This window comes from Scomber japonicus, chromosome 2 (genome assembly GCF_027409825.1).
Source record: "Scomber japonicus isolate fScoJap1 chromosome 2, fScoJap1.pri, whole genome shotgun sequence".
Lineage (NCBI taxonomy): Eukaryota > Metazoa > Chordata > Actinopteri > Scombriformes > Scombridae > Scomber > Scomber japonicus.
Genome location: NC_070579.1, coordinates 41,933,840 through 41,948,839, shown reverse-complemented (window position 1 = coordinate 41,948,839; position 15,000 = coordinate 41,933,840). Strand labels below are relative to the sequence as shown.

General features: G+C 41.5%; 4 non-coding genes across 4 annotated transcripts; all 4 read right to left on the bottom strand.

The window, feature by feature from the left end:
• Nucleotides 1–17: 17 nt before the first annotated feature.
• LOC128353260 (5S ribosomal RNA) lies at nucleotides 18–136 on the bottom strand. The gene has a single exon (XR_008320836.1). It is a non-coding gene; the product is annotated as a 5S ribosomal RNA (ribosomal RNA).
• Nucleotides 137–549: 413 nt separating this feature from the next.
• LOC128353255 (5S ribosomal RNA) lies at nucleotides 550–668 on the bottom strand. The gene has a single exon (XR_008320835.1). It is a non-coding gene; the product is annotated as a 5S ribosomal RNA (ribosomal RNA).
• A 413-nt stretch (nucleotides 669–1,081) lies between these two features.
• Nucleotides 1,082–1,200, bottom strand: LOC128354456 (5S ribosomal RNA). Its single transcript, XR_008321046.1, has one exon. It is a non-coding gene; the product is annotated as a 5S ribosomal RNA (ribosomal RNA).
• Nucleotides 1,201–1,612: 412 nt separating this feature from the next.
• On the bottom strand, nucleotides 1,613–1,731 carry LOC128354232 (5S ribosomal RNA). The gene has a single exon (XR_008320979.1). It is a non-coding gene; the product is annotated as a 5S ribosomal RNA (ribosomal RNA).
• Between the last annotated feature and the right edge of the window lie 13,269 nt (nucleotides 1,732–15,000).

Genomic DNA, 15,000 nt, shown 5'->3' with positions numbered 1-15,000 from the left:
AGCTGAGAGGGAAAAAAAGCTTACAGCACCTGGTATTCCCAGGCGGTCTCCCATCCAAGTACTAACCAGGCCCGACCCTGCTTAGCTTCCGAGATCAGACGAGATCGGGCGTGTTCAGGGTGGTATGGCCGTAAGCTACGAAACAGGCCGCAGAAAGCCCATTTAAACATGCTGTGACACCACTGACAGTTGCTCACACCAGCTGAGTGGCGGATAATGGTGTCTCAGCCATCAAACACATGCTATCCTTTAACAGTAATTTGATAGGAATAGTTTTTTTTTTCTGCGGAGAAACACACAGCTGGAAGGACTGCAACCTTGTTTCTCAGGCCATTTGTGTACATGCGGGATGATTGCAATGCTTTTTACAGGCTGTAACAGTGAGAACTGGAACCCTAAAAACTACTTGGAAAGTGAGGCGTCTCAGTGCCACCTCTCTGGCGTGCATTCAGACACAGCTGGAATAATTGCAGCTTTTGTTCCTCAAAGCCCTGTGTGCGGTGATGGAGCAACAGCGCCCTCCTTTGGTGACAGCTGAGAGGGAAAAAAAGCTTACAGCACCTGGTATTCCCAGGCGGTCTCCCATCCAAGTACTAACCAGGCCCGACCCTGCTTAGCTTCCGAGATCAGACGAGATCGGGCGTGTTCAGGGTGGTATGGCCGTAAGCGACGAAACAGGCCGCAGAAAGCCCATTTAAACATGCTGTGACACCACTGACAGTTGCTCACACCAGCTGAGTGGCGGATAATGGTGTCTCAGCCATCAAACACATGCTATCCTTTAACAGTACTTTGATAGGAATAGTTGTTTTTTTTCTGCGGAGAAACACACAGCTGGAAGGACTGCAACCTTGTTTCTCAGGCCATTTGTGTACATGCGGGATGATTGCAGGCTTTTTACAGGCTGTAACAGTGAGAACTGGAACCCTAAAAACTACTTGGAAAGTGAGGCGTCTCAGTGCCACCTCTCTGGCGTTCATTCAGACACAGCTGGAATGATTGCAGCTTTTGTTCCTCAAAGCCCTGTGTGCGGTGATGGAGCAACAGCGCCCTCCTTTGGTGACAGCTGAGAGGGAAAAAAAGCTTACAGCACCTGGTATTCCCAGGCGGTCTCCCATCCAAGTACTAACCAGGCCCGACCCTGCTTAGCTTCCGAGATCAGACGAGATCGGGTGTGTTCAGGGTGGTATGGCCGTAAGCGACGAAACAGGCCGCAGAAAGCCCATTTAAACATGCTGTGACACCACTGACAGTTGCTCACACCAGCTGAGTGGCGGATAATGGTGTCTCAGCCATCAAACACATGCTATCCTTTAACAGTACTTTGATAGGAGTAGTTTTTTTTTTCTGCGGAGAAACACACAGCTGGAAGGACTGCAACCTTGTTTCTCAGGCCATTTGTGTACATGCGGGATGATTGCAGGCTTTTTACAGGCTGTAACAGTGAGAACTGGAACCCTAAAAACTACTTGGAAAGTGAGGCGTCTCAGTGCCACCTCTCTGGCGTGCATTCAGACACAGCTGGAATGATTGCAGCTTTTGTTCCTCAAAGCCCTGTGTGCGGTGATGGAGCAACAGCGCCCTCCTTTGGTGACAGCTGAGAGGGAAAAAAAGCTTACAGCACCTGGTATTCCCAGGCGGTCTCCCATCCAAGTACTAACCAGGCCCGACCCTGCTCAGCTTCCGAGATCAGACGAGATCGGGCGTGTTCAGGGTGGTATGGCCGTAAGCGACGAAACAGGCCGCAGAAAGCCCATTTAAACATGCTGTGACACCACTGACAGTTGCTCACCCCAGCTGAGTGGCGGATAATGGTGTCTCAGCCATCAAACACATGCTATCCTTTAACAGTACTTTGATAGGAATAGTTGTTTTTTTTCTGCGGAGAAACACACAGCTGGAAGGACTGCAACCTTGTTTCTCAGGCCATTTGTGTACATGCGGGATGATTGCAGGCTTTTTACAGGCTGTAACAGTGAGAACTGGAACCCTAAAAACTACTTGGAAAGTGAGGCGTCTCAGTGCCACCTCTCTGGCGTGCATTCAGACACAGCTGGAATGATTGCAGCTTTTGTTCCTCAAAGCCCTGTGTGCGGTGATGGAGCAACAGCGCCCTCCTTTGGTGACAGCTGAGAGGGAAAAAAAGCTTACAGCACCTGGTATTCCCAGGCGGTCTCCCATCCAAGTACTAACCAGGCCCGACCCTGCTTAGCTTCCGAGATCAGACGAGATCGGGCGTGTTTTTTTTTTTTTTTGTCTTTTATTATGAAAATATATTTGTTTTTTAAAATATATTTTTGATTTACAATATTCTCACATCAAATGTTACAAAAATCCACCTTTACAGTCACACATTACATACAAAACAACCCAAAACAAACAAAACAAAACAAAAACCATTTAGTTCACAAACCCTGCTACCTTCCTCTATCAAAATTGCCCCAACATTACAATATATCAACATTTGTCCTAGTAACTGGCCATAACAGCTCCCTTTTACAAGATCCAAACTGTTATGGCACTCTATACTATATAGTATAGGTCACACATCACACACAAACCCCAAACCAAACAAATAAATTAAAGATAAACTATTTACAAACCTTGCTACCTTCATCTATCCAAATTACCCCAGAAATTACAATATATTAACATTCATCCCAGTAACTGGCCATAACAGCTCCCTCTTGCAAGATCCACACTGTTATGGCACTCTATACTTATCAAATAAAGTCACTTATCACACACAAACCCCAAAACAAAACAAACACCAAAACAAAACCAAAAAAATGAATAAATAAAAAGGAGAAAAAAAATAAAAATAAATTATTTACAGACATCATTTCTTCTATCAAATTATCCAATATAACATTATTGCTTTTAGACATTTATTTGAAGGATTACCCTCTACCAGTGCCACTCAATTTCACCCTTATGTTTGTAAGTGAAGAGACTACTGTGTTCAGTGAAGAGCTTAGTGAAGTTCACAGCGCTGTGCATCATCCTATATTTAATCTGAGTCTGTACTATGCTTTTGAAGATTGACCAGACAGAAATGAGCCTATTTTCATAATGTGCTATATTACGTCTTGATTTAATAGCCCATCTAGCGTGACTCAATAGGAACCTGCACAGCTCTGTGTTCTTCACCCTGCTCTTCTCCCAAATACCAAATAAAACAAAAATTTCCCATGAATCCCTATCATCCCAGATTAATCCCAGTTTTTTGATCAGACAACATTTCAACCTGCCAAAAAACTCACCCAGTTCATTACATCTTACATACATATGCACTACATTTTCAGCTTCTAACCCACACACATCACACTCTCTGTCGACCCCCCTGTCCAACTGGTGCAGGATCACATTAGTGTAAATTTTGTTATGTCTTAATTTGAAATCATGATCTGCTGCTTCAATGCTATTCCCTTTAATTTTCCATGTCTCCCAGATTTTGTCCCCATCTAATGTAGGATACATCCTGCTCCAGTAGGACAAGGAGGCCGGTCTCTGTGCCACCTTCATTACAACACGTTCATAGATTTGTTTGCACTTTATCACACTAAAATCTCTGATTTCTTCACCAAGAAAAAATGTTAAATCAGGAAACCTACTACTCCTGTCTCTTCTCGTGTCTGATTTGATTTTTGATTTCCATGATTGTGGAATACTTTCTTGAATTACTTTGTAATAATTGTCCACAGTTGCATATTTTACATCATAATCTATTTCTTTTACACTATCATATACTGCCTGCGTGGGTAGAAACCCAGGTATCACCTCGTACATTATATCTTTTAGTTGAACTATTTTTGCCTGTATCATCTTTGCATTATACAACAATTGATCTCCTCTTTTAACATATTTGTTTAGAAAAATAGGTAATTCTTTTATCATGCTCACAGAGCTAGCCCCATAGTGTATGTGTTCTAAGAACTCTCCCTGAGCTGACAGGACCTCCCTATAAAAATGTGGGAGTGCTGCCATCATGGGTGTCTTCAGTTTCATCAGTAACACATAATCCCCTATATTTAATATCTTATTCAGAAAATACCTCATTAAATTTTTCCAGCCATAGTCAGTGTTGTCACAGAGATATTTCGTAACTAACTTGATTCTAAAAGCTTTTTTCCTACTTTCTATATCTAACAGTTTTAGACCCCCCTCATTATATTTGTTTATTAATGTTTTCCTAGCTATTTTACTAATTGTGCTTCCCCAAATGAATTTAGTGCTTATTTCATGTAATCTATTCAATACCCACAAGGGTAAGTCTAATACGTCTAACACGTAATTCAGTTTAGAATAAACCAGACTATTTAACACCACTACTTTCCCATTGAGTTTTAAATCTCTCATCCTCCACCATGTTAATATCACTTCTATGTTGTTTAGTATTTTTGTCCAGGTTTCATCTCTTGCCATCACATTATCAACTCCTATATATGTTCCTAGTATTTTCACATGTTTTGGTTGTATTTTCAGTTTCATGCTGGTTTGTGCAGGGCTGACCATGTTAATAAATAGTACTTCTGATTTAATGATATTTATCCGGGAGCCTGATGCTCTACCGAACATGTTCACTAGCTCGATTGCCCTATTCACACTCTCCATATCTTTTAACATCAAGGTTGTATCATCCGCAAATTGCTGGATGACACACATCCCCCCCCCAGGTAAATCAATCCCTTTAACATGATTGTCACATTTCAATAACACACTTAAAGGCTCCACTACAATAGAATATAACAGTGAAGACATGGGACACCCCTGTCTTACTGACCTATTTAGTTTGAATTCATCAGTTAAGACACCGTTCACTTTGACTCTCCCTGTCGCTGTACTATATAATAGTTTTAACCAATTTGTAAATTTTTCTCCAAATCCCATTTTCTGTAATACTTTAAACATGAAATCATGCTCCACCCTGTCAAAAGCTTTGTTAAAATCTAACGAAACCAAAATCCCTTCCCTCCCTGTTATTTTTAAATATTCTATTGTGTCTCTAATAGTATGGATTATGTCTGGTGCCCCCCTCCCTGGAATACTGTATGCCTGTGTCGGTGCTATAATACTATGCATGACTGTTTTAACTCTATTTGCAAACACCTTCATCAAAATCTTATAATCTACATTTAAAAGAGTAATAGGCCTATAGTTGGCCAGATCTGTTTTATCCCCCTTTTTAAAAATCAGGGTGATTACACCTTCTGCCATCGTCTTTCCTATTCTTTCAGTCTTTATCATTTCATTATATACTTTCAATAGAATCGGCTTAAGCACACTGGCAAAAACCTTATAAAAATTAGCCGTCAGCCCATCACTGCCCGGACTCTTATTAGTTGTTAAATTTTTTATAGCTTCCTCTATTTCCTCTACTCTGAGTTCCTGATCACATAACTCTCTATCTCCTTCAGCTAACTCCACTTTTAATTTGTCTAATACCTCCGATGTTATTTTATCATCTGACCCTTCTGATGTAAACAGATTTACATAAAATTCATGCACATTTTCTATAATATTTGATAATTTTGACGTTACTTCCCCACCTTTAATTTTTAACTCATGTATATAGCATTGTTCTTGTTTTCTCCTTTCTAAGTTTAAAAAGAAGCTGGTACTTTTTTCTCCCTCCACTGCATATTGTGCTCTACTTCGTATTATAGCTCCTTCACATTTTTTCCTTCCCAATTCTTTTAGATCTTCATACAGAGCGCCCAGCCTGTCTTCATCACCAATGTCTTGCATATTTATTTTATCAATCTCAGCTATAATTTTCCTTTCCTTTTGTGATTCTTTCAATCTCAATTTCTTTGCAAAATTAATGCTTTTCTGTTTAATTTCCCCTTTTAGATTTTCCCACTCTTCTATGATATTGTTTATGAAAACAGGCTGTGCACTCTTCTTCATAATTAAATTATGTATGACATTCACATAAGATTCACATTCCAATAATTTCGCATTTAGATGCCACAAGCCCCCTCCCCTTCCTTTTCTCAAATCCCCCATTGTAACAGTTAAAAATGCATGATCACTTATACAATTTATCTCATAGTAAGCAGAGTGCACATTTATAAGTTGATCTTCTCTCACAAGACATAAATCAATTCTGCTTCTATTTATTTTCCCTTCAACTTGCTGTATTCTGGAATATGTCCTCATTACTGAATTTTCTATTCTCCACACATCACACCATCTCTCCTTTAACATCCAATCCCTTAATATAGCCCTGGAAGTGTCTGTTTTCAGCGGACCCATCACATTACTATCTAATGTATTTAGTTTTACATTAAAATCCCCCATGACGATGTCAGTAGATTGTCCATGATGTTGCATGTCCTTGAAGAAAACTGAACGTTCACCTTCCACATTCGGGGCATATATATTCAATAGTTCATAAGTCCGTTTATTTATTGTAAATTTGATTCTTATCCACCTCCCTTTTCTATCACAATTCACTAAAGTTGCATCTATATCACAGTTCTTTTTATTTATTAATATACTTACTCCTCTTGCTATGTTTGTCCCATAACAAGAGAAAATTTGTCCACTCCACAATTTCTTCATTATTATCTCTGTTGCTGCATCCCAATGAGTCTCTTGTAGGCAAATGATATCAGCTTTGCACAATCTAATCAGTTTATCAAATTTGGCAGTGCTTCTCAGTCCATTTGCATTTAAGGATGCTAGCTGTAGAGTCATTTATGAAGAAAGAAAAAAGATATTCCCTGTCATATATATGTCCTTCATCATTTTTTATGTCCTTTTTTATTTTTCCTCCCTCTAGTCCCTCTCTGAGGCAAAGCCTCTTCAGTTATGTTTTTTCCTCCCCCTTTAATTACATCCTCAGGTCTTACCCCTTTTGATGTGCTCAGCTTTCCCTCTGAGAGCGAGTTTCCCCCACCGTCGCTGCTGCGGAGGACACTCCTGCTGCGTCCCCTTCTGCTCCCGCTGTCCTCCGGCTCCGCACCTCCTCTCCTCTCCGTCACCTCACTCTTTTCCTTCAGCATCTGTGTTTCCTTGGTCGCGTTGACATTGTCGCTGCTGCTCTTCTTTACGCCAACAGCCTCCATCTCTTCCTCTGACTCTCTCCTCTCCTCCTCGTCCGTCTCCATCTCGCTTGATGCTTCTTCCTTCTCGCTTCCTTCCTCCTCCACGTCCTCCTCCACTTCCTCCTCCTCTTCCTCCACCATCTCTCTCTTCTCCGTTGCCACTGCCGTCATATCGGCGCACTCCCGTGCATAATGTCCTTGTTTTTTACAGCGATAACAACAAAACTCCGGGCACTCTCGTAAAATATGTCCCGGTTGTAAACATAACCTGCACACTTTTGCCTGCTGGTCATGCAACACACGAAAATATTCCGAACCCTCCAGGGTGTCAAATTTCGTGCTGTAGGGCAGGGATGAGACAGACTCTGGAAATTTCACCTTTAGGAAACGAGTCCCGTCAAAGATCTCCGTCCCTGCCCATTTCCTCCTGCGAATGTTAGATGCCGGCTCCACTCCCCACTGACTCAACTTGTCTCTTATTTCATCGTCCGTAATGTAGAGTGGCAAGTTTAAAAAAGACACCACTCTTATGTTTCTGATCAGCTCCGTAGCCACGATGCGTGAGTTTTTTATTTTGAAGCCGTCCAACAGTCTTTCCTTTCCTTTTGTGTTACTCATGGTGAGCTCCCAGCGCTTCCCATTTTTTGTTCTGCACCCCAACACTCTCCCGCATGTGAGCTCCACCGCTTTCAGGAGGTCAATCATTGTAACAATATCATCCCCCTCGATGTCAACATTAATCACAAGGTCTTTTGCAATATTGTTACTCCTGACCTCTTTCATTTTCCCCTCCTCTCTGTCCTCTCCCCTCCTCCGCGCTGCTCCTCCATCGAGTCCTCCATGCTGCAGAGTCTCCCCTGCTCTCCCCACTCTGCTGCTCATCAAATTCTCCTTCCCTGCTCGTCTCTCCACTCCTCCGTCGGGCTCCACTCTCTCCGACCTCCAGCACTCCCTCTCTCCTCTCTCCACCTGCCACGGTTGGACGGGAGTCCCTCCGCGCTACCTCTCCATTATCCGCCATTACCACACTCTTTGTCTTTTCCATAGCTTGGGTCATAACCGAGTTATCCGTCCTTAATATTTTTTTTGGAGCCAGAAGACTGTCCCCCTGGCAGCATATGCTGCTGGGGGAGTCAGTAACTTCTTTTATCTCAGATGTTCTTCTTTTTCTTTTGTAATTCAACGACGCTGTGTCCTCTCCTCTCTCTCTCACCATGTGCTTCAAGCTGCTACCAGGAAGTGAACCGGAAGTGGGCGTGTTCAGGGTGGTATGGCAAGTACTAACCAGGCCCGACCCTGCTTAGCTTCCGAGATCAGACGAGATCGGGCGTGTTTTTTTTTTTTTATCTTTTATTATCAAAAATATATCATGATCTTATTTTATATACATTCCAGCTGACAAAACAAACATAAAAACCAACATTAAAGACATGAAACACCCCCTTTAACTAAACAAAAATACACATAGCCACAATAACACTATGTGCCAAAAGAAATACTAACAAATAAATCACATTCTCAATTTACATACATTCACTCTGACAAGGCAAACATAAAAACCAACATTAAAGACATGAAACACCCCCTTTAACTAAACAAAAATACACATAGCCACAATAACACTATGTGCCAAAAGAAATACTAAAAAAAAATAAATCACATTCTCAATTTACATACATACAAGCTGACAAGACAAACATACAAACCAACATTAAAGACATGAAACACCCCCTTTAACCAAACAAAAAGACACATAGCCACAATAACACTATGTGCCAAAAGAAATACTAAAAAAAAAATAAATCACATTCTCAATTTGCATACATTCAATCTGACAAGACAAACATAAAAACCAACATTAAAGACATGAAACACCCCCTTTAACTAAACAAAAAGACACATAGCCACCATAACACTATGTGTCAAAATAATAATAATAAAACTAATAATAATAATCATATAGATGACCAAATAAAAGAAACAATACAAAAAATAGATGTAGACAATAACTACCCCAACATAAAACCCCTAAGACATACATTTTTCCCTTCCATTACTTTTACATAATTATTGTGACTGTTGAACTGCTGATGAAAAGTGTCTTGGTCTGCTAGAAATATGGTCCTGAGGTGAGCTGTGAATGTGTTCTGAAAATATCTTGTAACATTTATTGTTTTGTTGTCAAATAATTGGTGATTCCGTCTTGTCCATAAAGATTTTCTGCCGAATGCTAGGATGGAGTTGATGAGTGTATTGTTCCTGTTTGTGTGTTTTCCTGTGATTCCAAATGTCCAAGCCCATGACCAATCTGTATCAGTGTGTGTTGTGAAGTTGCAGTGAGTCTCTAATATGGTCCTGATGTATGACTGAAACTGTTTTGATTCTGTGCATGTGTTGAAGATATGTTCCAAGTCCTCTGATTCTTTATTGCAAACGGTGCATGTTCTTGAATATTTTTCTTTGTTGATCTGATGTAATATAATCCCTGTGTAAATCCTTCTGTGTCGAATGTTAAAATCCATGTTTATTGTATTGTTGTCCATAATTGGTATGTCCAGGTTTGACCATATAGATGAGATGTCCATGTTAGGGTATTTTTCCTTCCAGTATTTCTCTGCTGTGGGGGGCCTTTTGATGAGATGTATTAATGACCGGTACCAGGTTCTTGTATTTATTTCCTTTATGTCCTTTTGCTTGAGTTGTAGCTGGGGAAGGGCGGCTCTGGTATCTTTCTCTTTCTCCTTCAACATGCTCCGCCACGTAGGGTCAAGAGCCTGTTCAAACTTTCCTTTAAGTTTTATTATATTTCCTTTCCTATAACTAACATTTTTTCCTTTTAGTTTTCCACAAATTAAATCTATGTTAAACTCACCCCTCCCATCGATTATATCTCCCACCCTGGTCAAACCAGCAGCCCGCATAGGACCGCTGGTTAGAACCCTCCCCCCGCACAAAAAAAATGGACTGTCAAGGAAAGGTAACTGCAGCACATGCTCTTTATTCCTGCACTTGGGCCAGAGGTGGGGCAGAATTTTGCCCCATGCCTCTAGTACCTCCTGGTAGAAGCCAGGTAGGCGGCTCCTGGCTTTTCCGGGGAGGAGGGCGCACAGGTTGTACGCGTCTCTCTCCCCGTACTCAGCCAGATAGCTCGCCATCCAGTCCTCCCAGGGGTACTGCCGGTCCGAATCAAGAAAATTCTTAACAATTTTGATCCTAAGTGCGTCTCTTTTGGCACCGATGTCAATTAGTCCTAAACCCCCCTCCCTTTTTTTAGCAATTAACACTCTGTGAGCAATCGAATTTCCCTTTCCCCTCCAGAGGAAGGAGGAGATTGCTGCTGTCAGCGCTTTTAGAGCCCATTGCGGCAGCTCACAGGTTCCCAAAATGTGGTTAATTTTTGACAGTATCAAAGCATTAACTACAATTACCTTTCCTTTCAGTGTTAACCCTCTTGCTCGCCATAAATTTAAACTACTCTGCACTTTCCCTATCATTTCCCTCCACCCTCTGTCCCTAGCCTCACTCTCATTCTCTCCTATATATACACCCAGTATTTTCCTACACCCCGTGTTTTCCCCAAATCCCCATTTATTTACATAGTCTTCCACCTTTCCAATTATACCTATCTCAGATTTAGTTATGTTTATTTTTGCTCCTGATGCCATGCTGTAAGTTTTGAAGTGTTCCATGATTTTGTCTATGCCTTTCCCTGATTTGATTGTTATTGTAATGTCGTCTGCGTATTGTGTTATTTTGATAGAACTGTTTGTGGGTGTTTTTATTCCTACTATTTCCTTGTCTTTAATTATTGCTTGAGCTAACGGTTCTGCCACTATGCTATATAATAGCGCTGATAATGGGCAGCCTTGCCTCACTGATCTTTTTATTGGGAAACTGTCTGTTATTGTACCATTGCATTTTATTACACTTTTTGCATTATTGTAAAGAAGCTGTATCCAATTTATAAAATCTTGCCCATAACCTAATTCTGCTAAAACCTTGAATAAAAACTTGTGTTCTACTCTGTCGAAAGCTTTTTCCAAATCTATTGTTAACAGAAGGCCCCCCTGTACTGTCATCCCTCTTACTGTATCTCTTATTGTAGCAATTGAATCTTGGATGTCCCTGTTTGGTATACTGTATGCTTGATTTGGACTGATTATCTGATCTAGAGTCTGTTTTAATCTATTAGCCAATGTTTTGGAAAGTATCTTGTAATCTGTGTTTAGCAGGCTTATTGGTCTATAGTTGGATATTTCGTTTCTGTCACCTTTGTTCTTGTATATTACTGTTATCATACCTGTGGTGAATGATTTGGGTGTTTCTTGTTGTTTTTGCATTGTATGGTAGAGGTCGAGTAACAGGGGGGCCATCTGTTCACTAAATTTGATATAGAAGTCAGCCGTTAGACCGTCACTCCCAGGACTTTTATTTTTGTTTAAGTTTTTGATTGCATATTCAATTTCTTCCTTTGTTAATTTGCTGTCACACCACACTTTATCCTCTATATCTATCTTTTTATCTAAGTAGGTTAATATTTCTTCAGTTTTCTCTATATCACTTCCCTCCTCCTTAAATAAGTTTATATAATAGTCTTTTATAATTTCTAGTATTTTTATTTTGTCTTTATGGATGTTGTTATCTTGGTCTTTAAGTTCTTCTATTACAGTTTTGTTCTGTTTTTGTTTTTCCAACCCCAAAAAAAACGCAGTGCACCTTTCACCCTCCACCAAATTTTGGAACCTGCACCTTATTGCTGCTCCTTTACATTTTTTCTTTTCTATGCTGTGTAATTGGTTTTTGTAACATTCGTACATTTCACAGCTTCTATTTTTTTGATTATCTAATAATATGACTTCTTCTTCTAGCTGCTTTCTAATATTCTGTTCTTCTTGTTTTTCTTTCCATCTTTTCTCTTTGCTATAATTAATACTCACTTTTTTAATTCTTTCTTTTATATTATCCCATCTTTCTATATAATTATTATCTATTTGCATTTCTGTTTTTGCATAACTAAGTACTTTTTTGATTTTTTTAATATATACCGGGTCTGTTAGAAGGCTGGAGTTGAGGCACCAGGTGCCTCCTCCCTTGATCCCTCCTTCAGCACCCAGTTGGCAAATGACAGTGGCATGATCGCTCCAGGAATTGTAACTGTAATGTATGTTGTTAATTTGCTTCACTGTGTCAGCTGCAGCCAAACACAGGTCAATCCTAGATTGTCTAAGTCTCCCTTTGACCACCTGTCTCCTCGAGAATTCTCTTTTAAATTTGTTTTGTATCCTCCATATATCTATTAAGTTGTGACTATCCATTAAATCATAAAGAGCTGTTCTACTTATGTCATTTTTATATACATTATTTATTGAAATATCTGATTTGGTTAATACTGTATTAAAATCACCTATTATTATAGTTCTATTGTTTATCCATCTTCCTAATTTGTTAAACAAACCCTTCCTTTCCTTCTCACAGTTATCGGCATATAGGTTAATTAGTCTATACGTGCTATTATTTACTTCGATATCTATAATTAATATTCTACCTTTATCGTCTTTATAAATTACTTTACTGTTCTTTACGTTATTACTATTTATTAGGGTTGCTATACCGCAGGATTTATTAGTGCCGTTATTATAATATATTTCCCCTTTATATATTTTAGTTGCTGCCTCAAGGCTGCTTTTATCCCACCTCGTCTCTTGGAGGCAGAGGATGTCGCAGCTCGGACTGGACAGTATCGCATTCATCCTGTCACAAGTGCGGAGCCCGTTGACATTGAGAGAGTGCAGCAACAACATGATTAATGGAAAAGAAAGGATTGTTACAAATTACGCTTAATCATCATTTTCCTTTATCTTTTTTCCTTCTTTTACTGATCGATGATTTATTAGAGGTGTGCTGCTTCCTAAGATTTTTAATGGTGGTGAAGTCCATCTCGGAGTCACTGTCTGATCTGCCCAAACGGCGGAGGACCATGGTGGTTGCCGAGGCCGGCTCTCTGGGGGGTGCGGCTGCCACAGGCTGCAGGTCACTCGGGGTTTCCCCCACTTCCATTGAGTCTGAGGCTTGAGATGGCTCTGGCCTCTCCACGAGCCCATTGCCGCCTCTGCCCCTTACTCCCTGGTGTAGGCCTGAGTCTATGCTCAGACCATCCATACTTGAGCCAATTTCCACATTTAGGCTCTGTGCAGCATTAGTAGGACTCAGAGCCCCCCCCTGAGAGAGAGCCTCTCTGCCAGCTCCGCCCGTGGTGCCGCTGCCCCCCACTCCGGCCTCCTCTCCTTCCTCCTCCTCCTCCTCACTCATGTCCTCCGCTTCACTGTAAAGCTCCTCCGATCCGGACTCCACCACCGCTTCAGATTCACTATAGTTACAATTACATTCATTTACTGGGTTCCAGCACACCTCACATTTTTTAATCTTTTTCTGTTGGTTGCTGCACTCCCTAGCATAATGCCCCTGTACTCCACACTTGTGACAGGAAAAATCAGGACAATCCCTCAGGATGTGCCCAGGCTGAAGACACATCCTGCAAACCTTCGCTTGTCTGTCATGGATTACTCTAAAATATTCTGGTCCCATAGCTGTTTCAAACCTTGCAGAGTATGGCAGTGATTGTACTTTCTCAGTGAATTTTACTTTAAGGAAACGTGTACCATCTGCTATCTGAGTGCCCGGCCACATCCGCCTCCTAATGGCGGATGCAGCCGAGACACCCCACCCTTCTAACTTTTGTAATATTTCTTCGTCTGAGATGTAAGCTGGCAGATTTAAAAAAGACACCATCAATTCATCATTACATAACTCTTTTACAAAAATATTACAGTTCCCTATTTTAAAACCATCTAGGAGCCGCTCCTTCCCTTTGACATGAGACATCGTGATCTCATAACTCCTGGCACCGGTCGCTCTGCACGCTATAAGCCCCCCACACAGAGCTCTGATGGCCCGCATTAACTCAAGGACCGGAACCTCCTCTTGCCCAGTAACCTCCAAGCTTACCGTTAGCTCTCTGTTGTATGCCGTCTTAGCCCCCTCTTTCGCTGTCTCCTGTTTCTGCTCTCTCTCTCCAGCTGTTTTCGTCGCTCTCTCTCCCTCTTTTTCCGCTCCGGCGCTCGCTGCTCGCTCGCCCCCCGACATGCCTTTCTCCTTCTCTGCCGCCGCTCCTGGAGCTCCTTTTCTCTCGGGCCTTCTCAGGCCTTCTCTCCCAGCCTCCCTCGATGTATCTCGAGCCCCAGGAGCTCTCGGGCCGGTCCCGTTCCGCGGCGCACGGCCGGTATCCTTCGCTTGCTGCGCTCTCTCTCCTCTCTCTCCCGCCAACATGACGGAGGCAGCCACTTCCGTATTTTCTTTACTATTATTCCTCCTCTTACTCCTTTGCTCTTTAGATTTCACCAGCTCCCATTCATTATCTTCCTCTCCCATTGCTGCTTGCTTTGTATTAAGTCCGTGATCCGTTTTCGTAGCCGTTTTATCCATCGCCGTGTTCGTTGACATGTTATACACCATGAAAAAAAGAAATAACGGAAAAAACCTCCCCCGAACAGTAAAAACTGTCGGGGGGAAAAAGTCCACACACAAAACTAACTAAGGATGCACGGAAAATAATAGGATAATAAAGGAAAAGAAAGAAACATATGAAATAAATCAAAACAGAGGTCCGCGATCCTCTCTGCTCCAGCTGGTTTGCTTCTGGCTGCCTCCACTGCGCGCGCATACGTGTTCAGGGGGTGTGGCCGTAAGCGACGAAACAGGCCGCAGAAAGCCCATTTAAACATGCTGTGACACCACTGACAGTTGCTCACCCCAGCTGTGTGGCGGATAATGGTGTCTCAGCCATCAAACACATGCTATCCTTTAACAGTACTTTGATAGGAATAGTTGTTTTTTTTCTGCGGAGAAACACACAGCTGGAAGGACTGCAACCTTGTTTCTCAGGCCATTT